The sequence below is a fragment of the Centropristis striata genome, chromosome 24, assembly GCF_030273125.1.
Source record: "Centropristis striata isolate RG_2023a ecotype Rhode Island chromosome 24, C.striata_1.0, whole genome shotgun sequence".
NCBI classification, from domain to species: Eukaryota; Metazoa; Chordata; class Actinopteri; order Perciformes; family Serranidae; genus Centropristis; species Centropristis striata.
The window spans coordinates 2,137,443-2,152,045 of record NC_081540.1 but is presented as its reverse complement, the minus strand read 5'-3'; the positions used below and the strand labels follow the sequence as shown (position 1 = coordinate 2,152,045).

Here is a 14,603-nt window from a genome sequence, read left to right as displayed (position 1 = left end):
GTTGATGGTTTTCTGCTGCTTAGATCTGTTAGTTAGTTTATGTTATTGTGTGACATCTGCGTTTTAAATAGTTACTTCAGATTCACCTAAGTCACACAATAACAGAGAAACTAACAGCTGGAGTCAGACGTGGACCAGAAACTTGTGTTCTGCACAGTAAAATTACTGTTTTTGTCTATGGAGTCTGGTAGCTTTGAAGAGATCTCCAAAACTGAAAATGTTTCTTCCTTAGGAGACATTTGGACAATAAAGCATTTCATGTCAATAAAGAAGAAGATCCATTTAAAGCAGCTGTTTCTTCAAAGCCTTTAAGTTAAAAAGTAAACTATTTACCTCAAAAATGTAGTGAAGTTTAAGTCTTTAAAAAAATAATAATTTTAGGTATTTTAGGTAGGTTTTTTAGACCTTTGGTGCATCTTTTATGTAATTTGTATCTATTTGTAGCTGTTTTGTGCCTCTTTGTAGTAGTTTTATGTTTTTTGTGGTATTTTTGTGCATCTTTCTTCATATTTTATATCTATTATTTCTAGTTGTTTAATGTCCCTGAATCATGTTTTTATGTTAAATCTCGACCTGAAAAGTAACTAAAGCTGTCAGCTAAATGTAGTGGAGTAAAAGTAGAAAGTTACATTTAATCAAGTATAATTTTGAGGCACTTTACTTGAGTATTTCCACTTCTACTTCACTACATTTAGAGGTAAATATTGTACTTTTTACTCCTCTACATTTATCCGACAGCTCTAGTTACTGCATAAATGGAAGTATATGGAAATATTGAAGTAAAGTACCTGAAAATAGTAATGAGTAAATGTACTTATTCCACTACTAGTTATTATACGTCTCTTTTGCCCTCTTATGTCTTTAAAAAAAAACAACACTTTTTTTAGTTTGTAACTATTTGTAGCTGTTGTGTGCATCTTTGTCATAATTTTATCTATTTTTATGCATCTTTTTTATAATTTATATCTCTTTCTTCCTAGTTTTATGTCCCTTTGTAGAAATTTTGCATATATTTGGTGTTTATTTTTCTTGTTTTAACATATTTTTTGGGGTTGTTTTTTGTCTCTGTATAGTCATTTCATGTCTTAAACTTAAAAAGTTACATAAAATGTAAATACCCAAGTAAAGTTACTCAAACTTTACATCAATCATGTTTTTTATGTAAAATCTCGACCTGAAAAGTAACTAAAGCTGTCGTTTTGTCATTTTATGCACAAGATGTCCAAAAAAAAAAAAGACATAAAAGGGTTAAAAAGAGACGTGTGATAACCAGAGGTGGAATATAACCAAGTACATTTAATCAAGTACTGTACTTAAGTATAATTGTGAGGTACTTTACTTAAGTATTTCCATTTTATGTAACTTTATACTTCTACTCCACCACATTTTAGAGGTAAATATTGTACTTTTTACTCCTCTACATTTATCTGACAGCTCTAGTTACTGCATAAATGGAAGTATATGGAAATATTGAAGTAAAGTACCTGAAAATAGTAATGAGTAAATGTACTTATTCCACTACTAGTTATTATACGTCTCTTTTGCCCTCTTATGTCTTTAAAAAAAAAAAAATCAAGCATCTTGTTTTAAGTTTGTAACTATTTGTAGCTGTTTTGTGCCTCTTTGTCATAATTTTATCTATTTTTTATGCATCTTTTTTATAATTTATATCTCTTTCTAGTTTTATGACCCTTTGTAGAAATTGTAGTTTTTTTCTTGTTTTAACATATTTTTGGTGGTTATTTTTTGTCTCTGTATAGTCATTTTATGTCTTTAAACTTAAAAAAGTTACATAAAATGTAAATACCCAAGTAAAGTTACTCACGTTTACATTAATCATATTTAATGTAAAATCTCGACCTGAAAAGTAACTAAAGCTGTCGTTTTGTCATTTTATGCACAAGATGTAAAAAAAAAAGTCATAAAAGGGTTAAAAAAAGAGACTTTTATTAACCAGAGGTGTAATATAACCAAGTACATTTAATCAAGTAGTGTACTTATGTATAATTGTGAGGTACTTTACTTGAGTATTTCCATTTTATGCAACTTTATACTTCTACTCCACTACATTTAGAGGCAAATATTGTACTTTTTACTCCTCCACATTTATCTGACAGCTTTAGTTACTGCATAAATGGAAGTATATGGAAATATTAAAGTAAAGGACCTGAAAATAGTAAAGAGTAAATGTACTTATTCCACTACTAGTTATTATACGTCTCTTTTGCCCTCTTATGTCTTTAAAAAAAAAACTTTTTGTGCGTCTTGTTTTTAGTTTGTAACTATTTGTAGCTGTTTTGTGCCTCTTTGTCATCATTTTATCTATTTTTATGCATCTTTTTTATAATTTATATCTCTTTCTAGTTTTATGTCCCTTTGTAGAAATTTTGCATATTTTTATTCTTGTTTTAACATATTTTTGGGGTTGTTTTGTTGTCTCTGTATAGTCATTTTATGTCTTTAAACTTAAAAAGTTACATAAAATGTAAATACCCAAGTAAAGTTACTCAAACTTTACATCAATCATGTTTTTTGTGTAAAATCTCGACCTGAAAAGTAACTAAAGCTGTCGTTTTGTCATTTTATGCACAAGATGTCCAAAAAAAGACATTAAAGGGTTAAAAAGTACATTTAATCAAGTACTGTACTTAATTATAATTATTATAATATAATAATTATATAATAACTATAACTATACTAATAACTATAATTATAATATAACTTTACTTGAGTATTTCCATTTTATGCAACTTTATACTTCTACTCCACTACATTTTAGAGGTAAATATTGTACTTTTTACTCCTCTACATTTATCTGACAGCTCTAGTTACTGCATCAATGGAAGTATATGAAAATATAAGAGTACAAGTACCTCTAAATAGTACTTCTAGAGTACTTGTACTCTCCTGCAGCAGGTTCCAGGTCTTGTCAGTGTGTTCACGTGTTGAACAGCGCCCCCCCTGGCGGCCTGCTGCGGTACTGCACCCCTCTGTCTGAAGCTCTGCCCCCTGTGACAGAACCAGCCTGCCAGGCTGATTCCTCCGGTCAGCAGGCTGTTTCCTCCCGCTGCCTCTCCGCCAGCTCCGGGGCCAACTCTCTAACCAGCTCTGGATCAGTGATCAGACCGGGACGGACCAGAACCCGCAGATAAAGGGTGAGTGTGTGTGTGTGTGTGTCGGTTCAGAGTCTCCTGCTCTGTATTCTGCAGATGTTAGTGTGCGGGCTCAGCGGTGTGTGTGTGTGTGAGTGTGTGTGGAGCCCTACATGTTCTAATGTGTTGGATCGGGATCTTCCAACATGTAGCTCACCGTGTCCACCTGTGTGCGTAAAGACGCGTAATGGAGCTGTTGTTGTTGGGTAAATGCGTCTTTTTCTATACAAATACTGGGAACACGCCCTTGCTGTGTGTGTGTGTGTGTGTGTGCTACCTGTGTGTAAGAGGAATGCTGTAACTTCATGTGAATGCCCTCAAACTGCGGTCACACACACCGAGCCGGAGCTGGAACTTAAAAACACATTTGTTGCTGCAGTTTTACAGGTTTTGTTTTACTGTCTGGACGCGTAAAAGGCGCGTTTTTATCGCCAGAAACTCCCCGAGACAGTCAAAAGTCAACTATGTTTCTCACGGTTCAGTGGATCCGCATTACCGGCTGCTGCTGCTGCACCACTCCGCTCTGACTGTAACCTGCGGCGGCGGATGGATACATGGACACATTGTAGCGTCTAAAGCAGCCGGAGACCTCCTGTTAGAATAAAACCCGATCAGGTCTGAGGCGTGATCTGGGTCTAAAGGAGAACCAGGGACATGTTCCTGAGGTGAGACAGACAGACAGAGAGAGGAGGGGGCTCCGAGGCCAGACTGGGACCAGGGAGTTTCCTGCTCCAGGTCCGCCTGTCTGCCGGGTCACAGGTGGAGCAGGGCGGGGAAACCTGCTCCGGGATCCACCTGACAGAGAGGCTGCTGAGGAGGTCTCCAGGCATGGTTCTGATCTCACTCTGCTTCAATTATTACAGGTTTATTATAACTCTGACTTTATGTCTGGCTGTATGTTGGTTATAAGTGCTAAACGGGTGCTCATATTAAGCCCTTTTGGTTCATTGTGTATCTGGTTTGCAGTGGTGGAATGTAACTCAAGTACAATATTGTACTTTTTAACTTTTAAATACATAACATGACTATACAGAGACAGAAAACAACCAAAAAAACTACTACAGAACTATCAAAAATATGAAAAATGTCTAAAAATAGACCTACAGCAACTAGAAAGAGATATAAATTATGAAAAAAGATGCACAAAATACATAAAGGACAACAAAGAGGCACAAAACCACTGTTCTCCATTATACTTTAGAGGTAAATATTGAACTTACTCCACTACATTTAGCTCAGGTCCAGATTTAAGATGAAAACATGGATTTATTCATAAGGATTACATATTTTCTTTATAAATTAAACCTCATAACAGTATATTAAGTAGTTAAAATTAGCAGTAAAACATTTGACTCATTTAGCTTCCAGTTATTCAGTTGTTTGACTGTGGTTTTATTGACAAACATGCGTAATACTTTTATATAAATCACATGTTTTCATGTTAAATCTCGACCTGAAAAGGAACTAAAGCTGTCAGATAAATGTAGCGGAGTAAAAAGTTCAATATTTACCTCTAAAATGTAGTAAAGTAGAAGTATAAAGTTACATAAATTGAAGTAAAGGACCTCACTACTTGAGTAAATGTACTTAGTTACATTGCACCACTGTAATTAAACAGCTCATCAATCAGCAGATAATGTATATTTCTCCTCATACTTTCCCTTTTTGCTTAAATTATTTCTGCTTTATTAGAACTCAGACTTTATAGTTTGGCCGTCTGAAGTTAAAAACCATAAAAATAAGTGTTCTAGAGCAAACACTAACATTTTAAAATGATATTCACAATCATATAAAACAGTGAAAAGAAGCAAATCCTTATAATAAAGACACAAATGTTTGATAAATGCCCTAATCAACTGTCATACTGGTCGATTTATTAGCTATAATCACTGAATTTTAGCTAGTAAATGACATTATTCACAGCTGTAAAGCCCTTTTTTTAGGTGCTGAGATACTAAAAGAATGGACGTGCATTCACATTATTTAATACAAACGCTGTTTGTCACATAAATTGTCTATGAAATGTGAAATTGACGTAGCTGCACGAGCAGAAGCTGCACAGTGAAACAGTTTGACAGATTAAAATGATGCAGCAGCAGCTTCTTTACGGTGCAGACGTGTATCTGTGTTAGAGAGCGGCGTGCACGGATTCTTCTTAGCGTGACAGCTGCAGCGATGATGACACCTGTCATCTCCAAGATGGGAGAGGTGTGTGTGTGTTTCAGCGTAGTGAAATGTGTGTGTGTGTGTGTGTTAACGTCAGTGTTTGAGGAGGGGGAAACTGTCTTGACGTTGAGCTCAAGTTAATGTCTTTAGCTGGACAGATAGAGTTATTCCAGTCCCATCTCCGGGCCTGGAGGTTTTAATAAACCTGCATGTCTTTACAGGATATTTGAGATGTTTTCTAGTGAGGTTGTTTGAGGTTCTGACCCTCGGTGGAGGTGTTACTCACAGCAGAAGATGTTCTACACATTCCCAGACGCTGCAGAGAGGAAACAGACTGCATTTTAACTGTCTGTTGGCTAACAGGTTCTTCGATAGACGTTAAATTGGTTCCCTTTTTTTTATTCATTGTATCTGGTTTGCAGTACATTTACTCAAGTACTGTACTTAAGCACAATTTTCATGTACATTAGTTACATTTATGTGACTTTATACTTCTACTTCACTACATTTTAGAGGTAAATATTGAACTTTTTACTCCACTACATTTAGCTGTCAGCTTTAGTTACTTTTCAGGCCGAGATTTAACATAAAAACATGATCAATTTAAAGTGATTAGACATAAAATGACTCTACAGAGACAAAAAACAACCAAAAAAATACATGAAAAGAAGGAAAAAAACTACCAAAAGTATGCAAAATGTCTATTCAGTGACATAAATCAACTAGAAAGAGATATAAATTATATATATATATATATATATATATATTTAAATGACAAATAGACTGCAAAGAGGCACAAAACAGCTAAAAAATAGATGCAAATTACAAAGAAAGATGCACAAAAAGCCCCAAAAAAGAGACTTGTACTTTACTTGAGTATTTCCAACATCAGTGTTTGAGGAGGGGGAAACTGTTTTGACGTTGAGCTCAAGTTAATGTCTTTAGCTGGACAGATAGAGTTATTCTAGTCACATCTCCGGGCCTGGAGGTTTTAATAAACCAGCTTGTCTTTACAGGATATTTGAGATGTTTTCTAGTGAGGTTGTTTGAGGTTCTGACCCTCGGTGGAGGTGTTACCCGCAGCAGAAGATGTTCTACACATTCCCAGACGCTGCAGAGAGGAAACAGACTGCAGAAAATCCCAGCTATCATTTTAACTGTCTGTTGGCTAACAGGTTCTTCTATAGACGTTTAATTGGTTCCCTTTTTTTAATTCATTGTATCTGGTTTGCAGTACATTTACTCAAGTACTGTACTTAAGTACAATTTTGATGTACATTAGTTACATTTATGTGACTTTATACTTCTACTTCACTACATTTTAAAGGTAAATATTGAACTTTTTACTCCACTACATTTAGCTGACAGCTTTAGTTACTTTTCAGGTCGAGATTTAACATAAAAACATGATCAATTTTAGGTGATTAGACACAAAATTACTCTACAGAGACAAAAAATACATTAAAAGAAGAAAAAAACTCCACAAAACCACTAAAAATATGCAACATTTCTATTCAGGGATATAAACCAACGAGAAAGAGATATCTATATTATAAAAAGTTGCACAAAAACACATAAAAATACGACAAAGAGGCACAAAACAGCTACAAATAGATACAAATTGCAAAAAAAAGCACAAAATGTCCAAAGCTATCATTCACAAGATGCATTTTATGTAACTTTATACTTCTACTTTACTACATTTTAGAGGTAAATATTGAACTTTTTACTCCACTACATTTAGCTGACAGCTTTAGTTACTTTTCAGGTCGAGATTTAACATAAAAACATGATCAATTTAAAGTTGTTAGTAAAATGTTGTTGTAAAATGACTCAACAGAGACAAAAAACAACCAAAGAAAATACACAAAAAGAAAAAAAACCCACAAAACCACCAAAAACAACATACATAGGCAAAGAGGCACAAAAACAGCTAAAAAAAGATGCACAAAATGTCCAAAAAAGAGACTTGCACATGTGCTTTACTTGAGTATTTCCATTTTCTGTAACTTTATACTTCTACTCCACTACATTTAGCTGACAACTTTAGTTACTTTTCAGGTCCAGATTTAACATCAAAATATTAATTAATAGTAGTTAGACATAAAATGACTATACAGAGACAGAAAAAAACCCAAAAAATACATTTGAAGAAGAAAAAACCCTCCACAAAACTACCAAAAATATGCAAAATGTCTATTTAGGGACATAAAACAACTAGAAAGAGATATAAATTATAACAAAAGTTGCACAAAACGACCAAAAACGGCATTAAATAGACTGCAAAGAGGCACAAAACAGTCACATCTCCGGGCATAGAGGTTTTTGTTTTTAAAGGATATTTGAGATTTTTTCTAGTGAGGTTGTTTGAGGTTCTGACCCACAGTGGAGTTGTTACCTGCAGCAGAAGATGTTCTACACATTCCTAGACACTGCAGAGAGGAAACAGACTGCAGAGAATCCCATCTATCCTTTTAACTGTCTCCTTTGTTCTCTGTTCTTGTATAAATTGTTGACTTGCACCAGTTGGGCAGGGAAACAGAGCTGCTGTGTGAAAGAAAAAGAGAAGAAAGAAACGTAAAAAGGTCAGCGGCGTCACTGTCGGACTCCTTTGGCTGCTGGTTTGTTTTTCAACGCCTTATTAGAGAGAAAAAAGTTGTTCTCTTGGGAGGAAACCAGCAATATGTCAGTGTCAGTTTCCCTCCCTTAGTCTGGTTAACTCGGGAGTTTTTAGTCCAGCTGTGACATGAACACAGGACAGGAGATAAATGGTGAAACCCCGGAGAAAATGAGGTCATGGAGGCGGAGAAAAGTGACAAAATGAGGAGAATTAAAGCTGCAAGCAGCGATGAATGGGCCCAAGCTGAGTGGAGCCGTCGGGGGAGCCGGCCACGCCAGGAAAAGGGGGCGTGGCTTATCAAAAAAGGCGGGACTTAGGAAATATTGTTATGCAGAACTGCTCAGTGATGGAACATCATCATGCATGACAAGTTTGAGGCAGATTGGACAATGGATGGTCAAGTTTTACAGTTTCGTGTTTTATGCCAAAACGCCATATTTTGCCGCCATGCCACACCCACATAGTGTGACGGTCTGCAAAGCTTTTAATACATTTTGATGTCAAAGGCCTTGTGATGGTATTGGACAAGTCTGAAGTCAATTGGATTAAATCTGTAGGAGCAGTTTGTTAAAGTATGCGGCATGGAAATGGCGAAAAACGTCTAAAATGACTTTTTCGATCCAAGATGGCCGACTTCCTCTTCGTTTTTGGGTATGGCTTCTTGAGACTTTTTGGTGCATCTTCCCATGATACATGTATGTACCAAATTTCGTGTTTCTACGACAAACCTGTTTTAGGGGCTCAATTCTAGGGGGTGCTAGTAGGTCAAAAAACGTCTAAAACGCAATTTTCGATCCAAGATGGCTGACTTCCTGTTAGTTTTTGGCTATGGCTTCTTGAGACTTTTTGGTGCGTCTTCCCATGATACATGTATGTACCAAATTTCGTGTCTCTACGACAATTCTAGGGGGAGCTAGTAGGTCATTTTGCCACATTTGCCCATTTCTGAAAGCAATGAAATACGTACATTTTCGACACGATTTAATTTTGTCCCAAGTTTGGTGAGTTTTGGAATATGATAAAGCCCTCAAAAACGTGATTCATTTGCTGTTATAATAATAAACGGACCAATTTCAATATAAATATATAAAATTTAAACCCACATTACTACAGAATAAGAAGCTGTGGTAATTAAAAACAAGGCGGTTGTAAAGTGATTGTTAGAGTGGAATATAAATGCATTGCTCTTTTTTCAGTTTTATATTTTTTTCTGCAGTATTAACAGGTTTAAGAGTCTTTATATAGTCTTTAAACTCATATAAATCCAATAAAATTTGGGGTGCTTTCACTCATTTTACATTTATGAAAATACAACTTATAAAATAAGTAGATTATATATAATAATCAGTAGATTTACAACCTTTCATTAACATAGTAGTCACGTCGAGACATGTGGTCAATCTAATAAAACAGATAAGCAAATTAATAACATTATATATAAACAATAGAAATTGAAAGAATTAAATGCATTATAATTATTTAAAAAAAGAAGGAAATAACTGATCGCTCTTCATTTTCACAGTTTTATCACTGTTTTCTTTAGTATTTACAAGTTTAAGAGTCTTTATATAATCTTTAAACTCATATAAATCCAATAAAATGTGGGGTACTTTCGCTCATTTTACATTTATGAAAGTACAACTTATAAAATAAGTAGATTATATATAAAAATAAGTAGATTTACAACCGAATGTTTACATCATTATTTCCTATTAGAGAACCGTAGAGAAGTGGTTTTGTAGCCTAAATTCAACAAAACTGCAGCTTTGTTTTACAACCACGAACCATACATGTATGTATAATAACAGGCCCTAAATATATCAAATTTAACCGCATGTTACTACAGAATAAGAAGCTGTAGTAATTAAAAACAAGGTGGTTAGAATGGAATATAAATGCACCATTTAATTCATATTCATCTATATTCCATGGTGACATTTTAGCGTCTTCACTGTTTCTTCTCTGACTCATAATTCAGTACATAGCTGTGCATGTTTTAAATGCAGCGTTAATTACATTTTCTAACGTTCCCATTGTGTCCGATCACCATCTGCAATATAGTGCAAACTCAGAAATCAAAGAAGAAACTATAAGGGCAGCGTGCAGAGATCTGCAGAGGCCTTGCACCATCCCACAGCGTTAACAAAAGTCAGAAATAATGAAGTGAATCTGCTCCATAATGCATTATCTCCGTGCTGCAGCCTTCTATCGAGTTTTATTATAATCAGACGTGCAGCTTCTCTGTAATCCTGCAGACAAACATGCAAACAAACAGAAATAAAACTTCCTTTGCAGAGGTAAAAAAGCTCAGTTTAACTGCAGAAGTTGCCTCAGAATCATCTTGTTTCTGCACATAACATAATTGAAATAACTGTTATTAACTTTTTGGGATCTTGCAAAAGTCTGTGTTCATAATTAAAGATGATCTCAGGCTCTTTAAGTTACACATAAGATAAGATAAAATAAGACTTTATTTATCCAGCAGTGGGGAAATTTAGTTGTCACAGCAGCTCAAAATACAGATACATAGATATAAGAATTAGTATATATAAAAATAAGACATAAACATACATTCTAACATAAAAAACATCTGCACTTTTATGCAATGTGGCACTTTATAGTGAACAAATATCTGTAAGAGCTCCGAAATAAAACAGTTAAATCATGTTTTAGTAGTTTTTTTGTGAGGTGAGATAACAGAATCAGAGCTGTAACATGATTTATACATATAATCATGACAAAATAACCTCTTAATAGTCTTAAAACACTCTTAAAAGTCATGTAAACATGACTGGGAACTCTTCAGGTTGCTGCAGTGAGCATGAAGGAAAAAACACTTTTACTTAAAAATATCTTTCCTAATGAGCATCTCGTCTTTATAATGTTGCAGAAATTTGTTGTTTTGCATTATTTTAAAACTGAAATAAATCCTCCAAAACGAAATATCACCTCATTCTAGCCTTTCACCTCAGTTAAAAGTAGTTACTGTCTAATAACCTGCATTATTAGAGCGTTAATCATAATAAACTGTCTGAAATCGTCCTTGTTTTGTGTCTAACTGCTGAATAAAGTGAGCAGATAGACTGTGTCCCTGCAGCTGGTGGGTCTTGGAGTCGTCTCTGTGTTCCCGCGGTAACCTCCCTCCTTTATTACCTGACCGCTCAGGATCGACTCGCGGCTGTTGCCTGGCAACAGCAGCACAAAAATGCAACAGGTAAAGGCCAAAGGGAGTCCCAGTTAATGAGAGAAACCTGTTAGTGAGAGCAGATTCACACTAATGACCTCTATCAGTCTGATAATCAGACAGAGACTCTGAGTCTGTCGCAATCATTTAGTTTCTCTGAACGCTGAAAACATTTAATCAGATCTGATCACATTTGATCAGAGTTTTTAGCTTTTATTTCCGTTTGTAAAGGAACAACACATGTTAAGGTGAGCAAAAGTCTAGTAACAGACAAATTAAAGTGAATTTTACTTCATATTTAGTTGCAAATCCTTTGCCGCTTCAAGCCTGTGACTTAGTGACATCAGCAGACAAAATATTTCTGTAGACTTCTAAATTAATTATTCTGCAGCCGTCATGTGTTTCCTCGTGTGCAGAAATTAAACCAAACTGCAGCTTTTTGTTCCAGAGTTGAACCTTAAAACGTCCTGCAGCCGCTAGCGTCTCTGCTGTTAGAAACTCTGTATCAGATACATTTTGGAGTCTATATTGCTTGTCGTTTGAGGCTCTAAAGTCGAGTTATTTGTCTGCAGGTTGGTGAGAGCGGGTTGCATTATAACCGGGACGTCACAGGGTTTTATTTGTTTTCACTGATGCATTTTTATCTTATTGACATAGAAACCTTTATTCTATTGGCAAAAAGGCAAAAATATGTCACTTCCAGTAGTCACGTCATCCTCGTAACTACTTTACTTCCTATAATTTTGTGTCTTTCTTGGTAATTTTGTGTCTTTTTTGGGTCATTTTGTGCCTTTTTAAAAAAATGTTTTAGTCTTTTTTGGTAATTCTATGTCATTTTTAGTCATTTTGTGTCTTTTTTTAAAGTACTTTAGTGTTTTTCAGTAATTTTGTGTCTTTTTTTGTCATTTTGTGTCTTTTTTTTTGTAATTTTGTGTCATTTTTGCTAATTTTGTGTCTTTTTTAAGTACTTTAGTTCTTTTCTGTCATTTTGTGTCTTTTTTTAGTAATTTTGTGTCTTTTTTTTGTCATTTTGTGTCTTTTTTTAGTAATTTTGTGTCTTTTTTTGGTCATTTTGTGTTTTTTTTGTCATTTGGTGTCTTTTTTTAAAGTAATTTAGGGTTTTTTTTTTGTCATTTTGTGTCTTTTTTTAGTAGTTTTGTGTCTTTTTTGGTCATTTTGATACTGCCTCCAGCGGTTTGAGACCCCTGCTTTAAAGGTTTCTATGTGTTGTTTTGGAGTTACTGGTGGACGACCCTTTCTGCTGTTCCTGCTGCAGACCTTGCTGGTATCTCTCAGGATATCAGAGGTCTTTATTGGGTGACACAGCAGGAATGCTGATTGAATTCCTCAGACTTAATGACCCTGGTTCTCTCCGTCATGGACAGAAACACGTGACGGCAGTGACTCGCCGGTCGTGTCCCGACTCGTCTCGTGACTGCAGAGTTTCCTCTCGGGCTGAGTGGAGTCATGAGCTGCTTGTTGTGTTATCGTCGTGGTGATGATGGAGGGATGGAGGAGGAGCTGTGACGTGATGAGGTCACAGAGGGAGGATCAGTCAGTCAGGAAACAACAGAGCGGCTCCGTCTTTGTGCAGCTATTTATATGTCAAAAGGCTCAGAAATGATCCAGAATAAATCAGTCAGAAGTTGAGAGTTTTGGGCTGTTTCAGCTATTTTTGACTTCTTTTCGTTCTGCCTGTAATTACCACTTAGAACATGTTTATGATGACATGTTGGTATCATTGTTTTCAGCACAATTTCGCCTATATGACCAGATTGTTGTTATGTGTCTTTGACCTACTGGATCAACATTTTGAACCCAAAAAAAATGTTTACCATGCTATTTTGGTATCATTATTTTCAGCACAACCTCACCTATATGTCTTGATCATCATCATCCCTTTTTAAATTACTGGATCAACATTTCGAACCCAAAAAACTAGTTGATAACTTTGCTAAACCAGCAAAATATCAAGCAACACAAGACCTAATAAACCAGCTAATATTACTAACAGTTTGGGGCTGTTTTGTCCTTTTTTGACTCCTTTTCATTACTTTTTCACTTTTAAATTACTGAATCAACATTTTAAACCCAAAAAACTAGTTGATAACTTTGCTAAAACAGCGAAATATAAAGCAACCCAAGACACAATAAACCAGCTAATATTATGAACAGTTTGGGGCTGTTTTGTCCGTTTTGCCTCCTTTTGATTCTGCCTGTAATTACCACTTAGAACATGTTTATGATGACATGGTGGCATCATTTTCTTCAGCACAACTTCACTAACCAGATCGTTATTGTGTGTGTTTGACTTACTGGATCAACATTTTAAACCCAAAAAAACGAGTTGATAACTTCGCTAAAATGGCAAAATATGAAGCAACACAAGACCTAATAAACCAGCTAATATTACCAACAGTTTGGGGCTGCTTAGTCTTTTTTTCTTTTCATTACTTTTTAACTTTGACATTTCGAACCGAAAAATCTAGTTGATAACTTTATTAAAATAGCAAAACATCAGGCAACACAAGACATAATAAACCAGCTAATATTACTAATAGTTTGGGGCTGTTCAGTTTGTTTTTGACTCCTTTTCATTACTTTTTCACTTCAACACTTTGAACCCAAAAAACTAATTGATAACTTTCCTAAGCCAGCAAAAAAATAATGCAACACAAGACCTAATAAACCAGCTAATATTACGAACCATTTGGGGCTGTTTAGAAAAAAATAGTTGATAAAACGGCAAAACATCAAGCAACACAAGATATAATAAACAGCTAAATAACCTGATAAATATTTTTTCACTTTGACTTACTGGAGCAACATTTGAACTAAAAAAACACACAAAAACCAAATTTGAAATAATTAATAAAGAGTTTTTTAATGTTGCAAATGTGAACACAGGCTGCAAATATATCATATAAGAGGAAAAAAATAAATAAAAAATAGGATAAATATATGTTTATACTGAATATATTTGACTTTATCTCCAGTTTTATTTGGAGTATTATCATCATAAAACAAACCAAAGTCCATTAGAGGGAAGCTTTGTGGTGTGTGTTAGTGATTGTGTGTTAATCCCTAATTTCTGCATGTAAACCATCATCTCATAGACACCGTCAGCTCTGAATACATGTGAGCTTTTAATAGCTCCAGCTGGCTTTAATCCAACAGCCCTCAGATTCAGCCCTGATGATTCAAACCATGGTTTCCTGACTATTTGTCGCTCCTCCTCTGTGCTTCAGTTGTTGTTTCCACAGCTGACGAGTGTAAAAAGTGTTTTGGAGTCAGAGGAGACGCGCCATAAACGTCTGTGGGATTTCAGGATTAATCACGGCTGAGTGTGAACGAGCTGCGGGGGGCTTTTCACTTCTGTTCTGCAGAAAGAAACGGCTGAGCGGCTCGTCTGAAAGGACGCTCCGGATGGAAACGTAACGGATCCTCTTATGTGCTTCATTAGACGCCTAATTTGCCGCTT

At 35.3% G+C, this 14,603-nt stretch overlaps 1 protein-coding gene across 2 annotated transcripts in view; it reads left to right on the top strand.

Moving 5' to 3' along the window:
• Positions 1–2,907: 2,907 nt before the first annotated feature.
• LOC131962667 (vang-like protein 1) overlaps positions 2,908–14,603 on the top strand; it is a 70,085-nt gene continuing 58,389 nt past the window's right edge. For both annotated transcript variants that reach the window (XM_059327654.1, XM_059327653.1), the window contains exon 1: positions 2,908–3,155. The gene's annotated coding sequence lies outside the window, so the exon portion shown is untranslated. The remainder of the gene's footprint in view (positions 3,156–14,603) is intronic.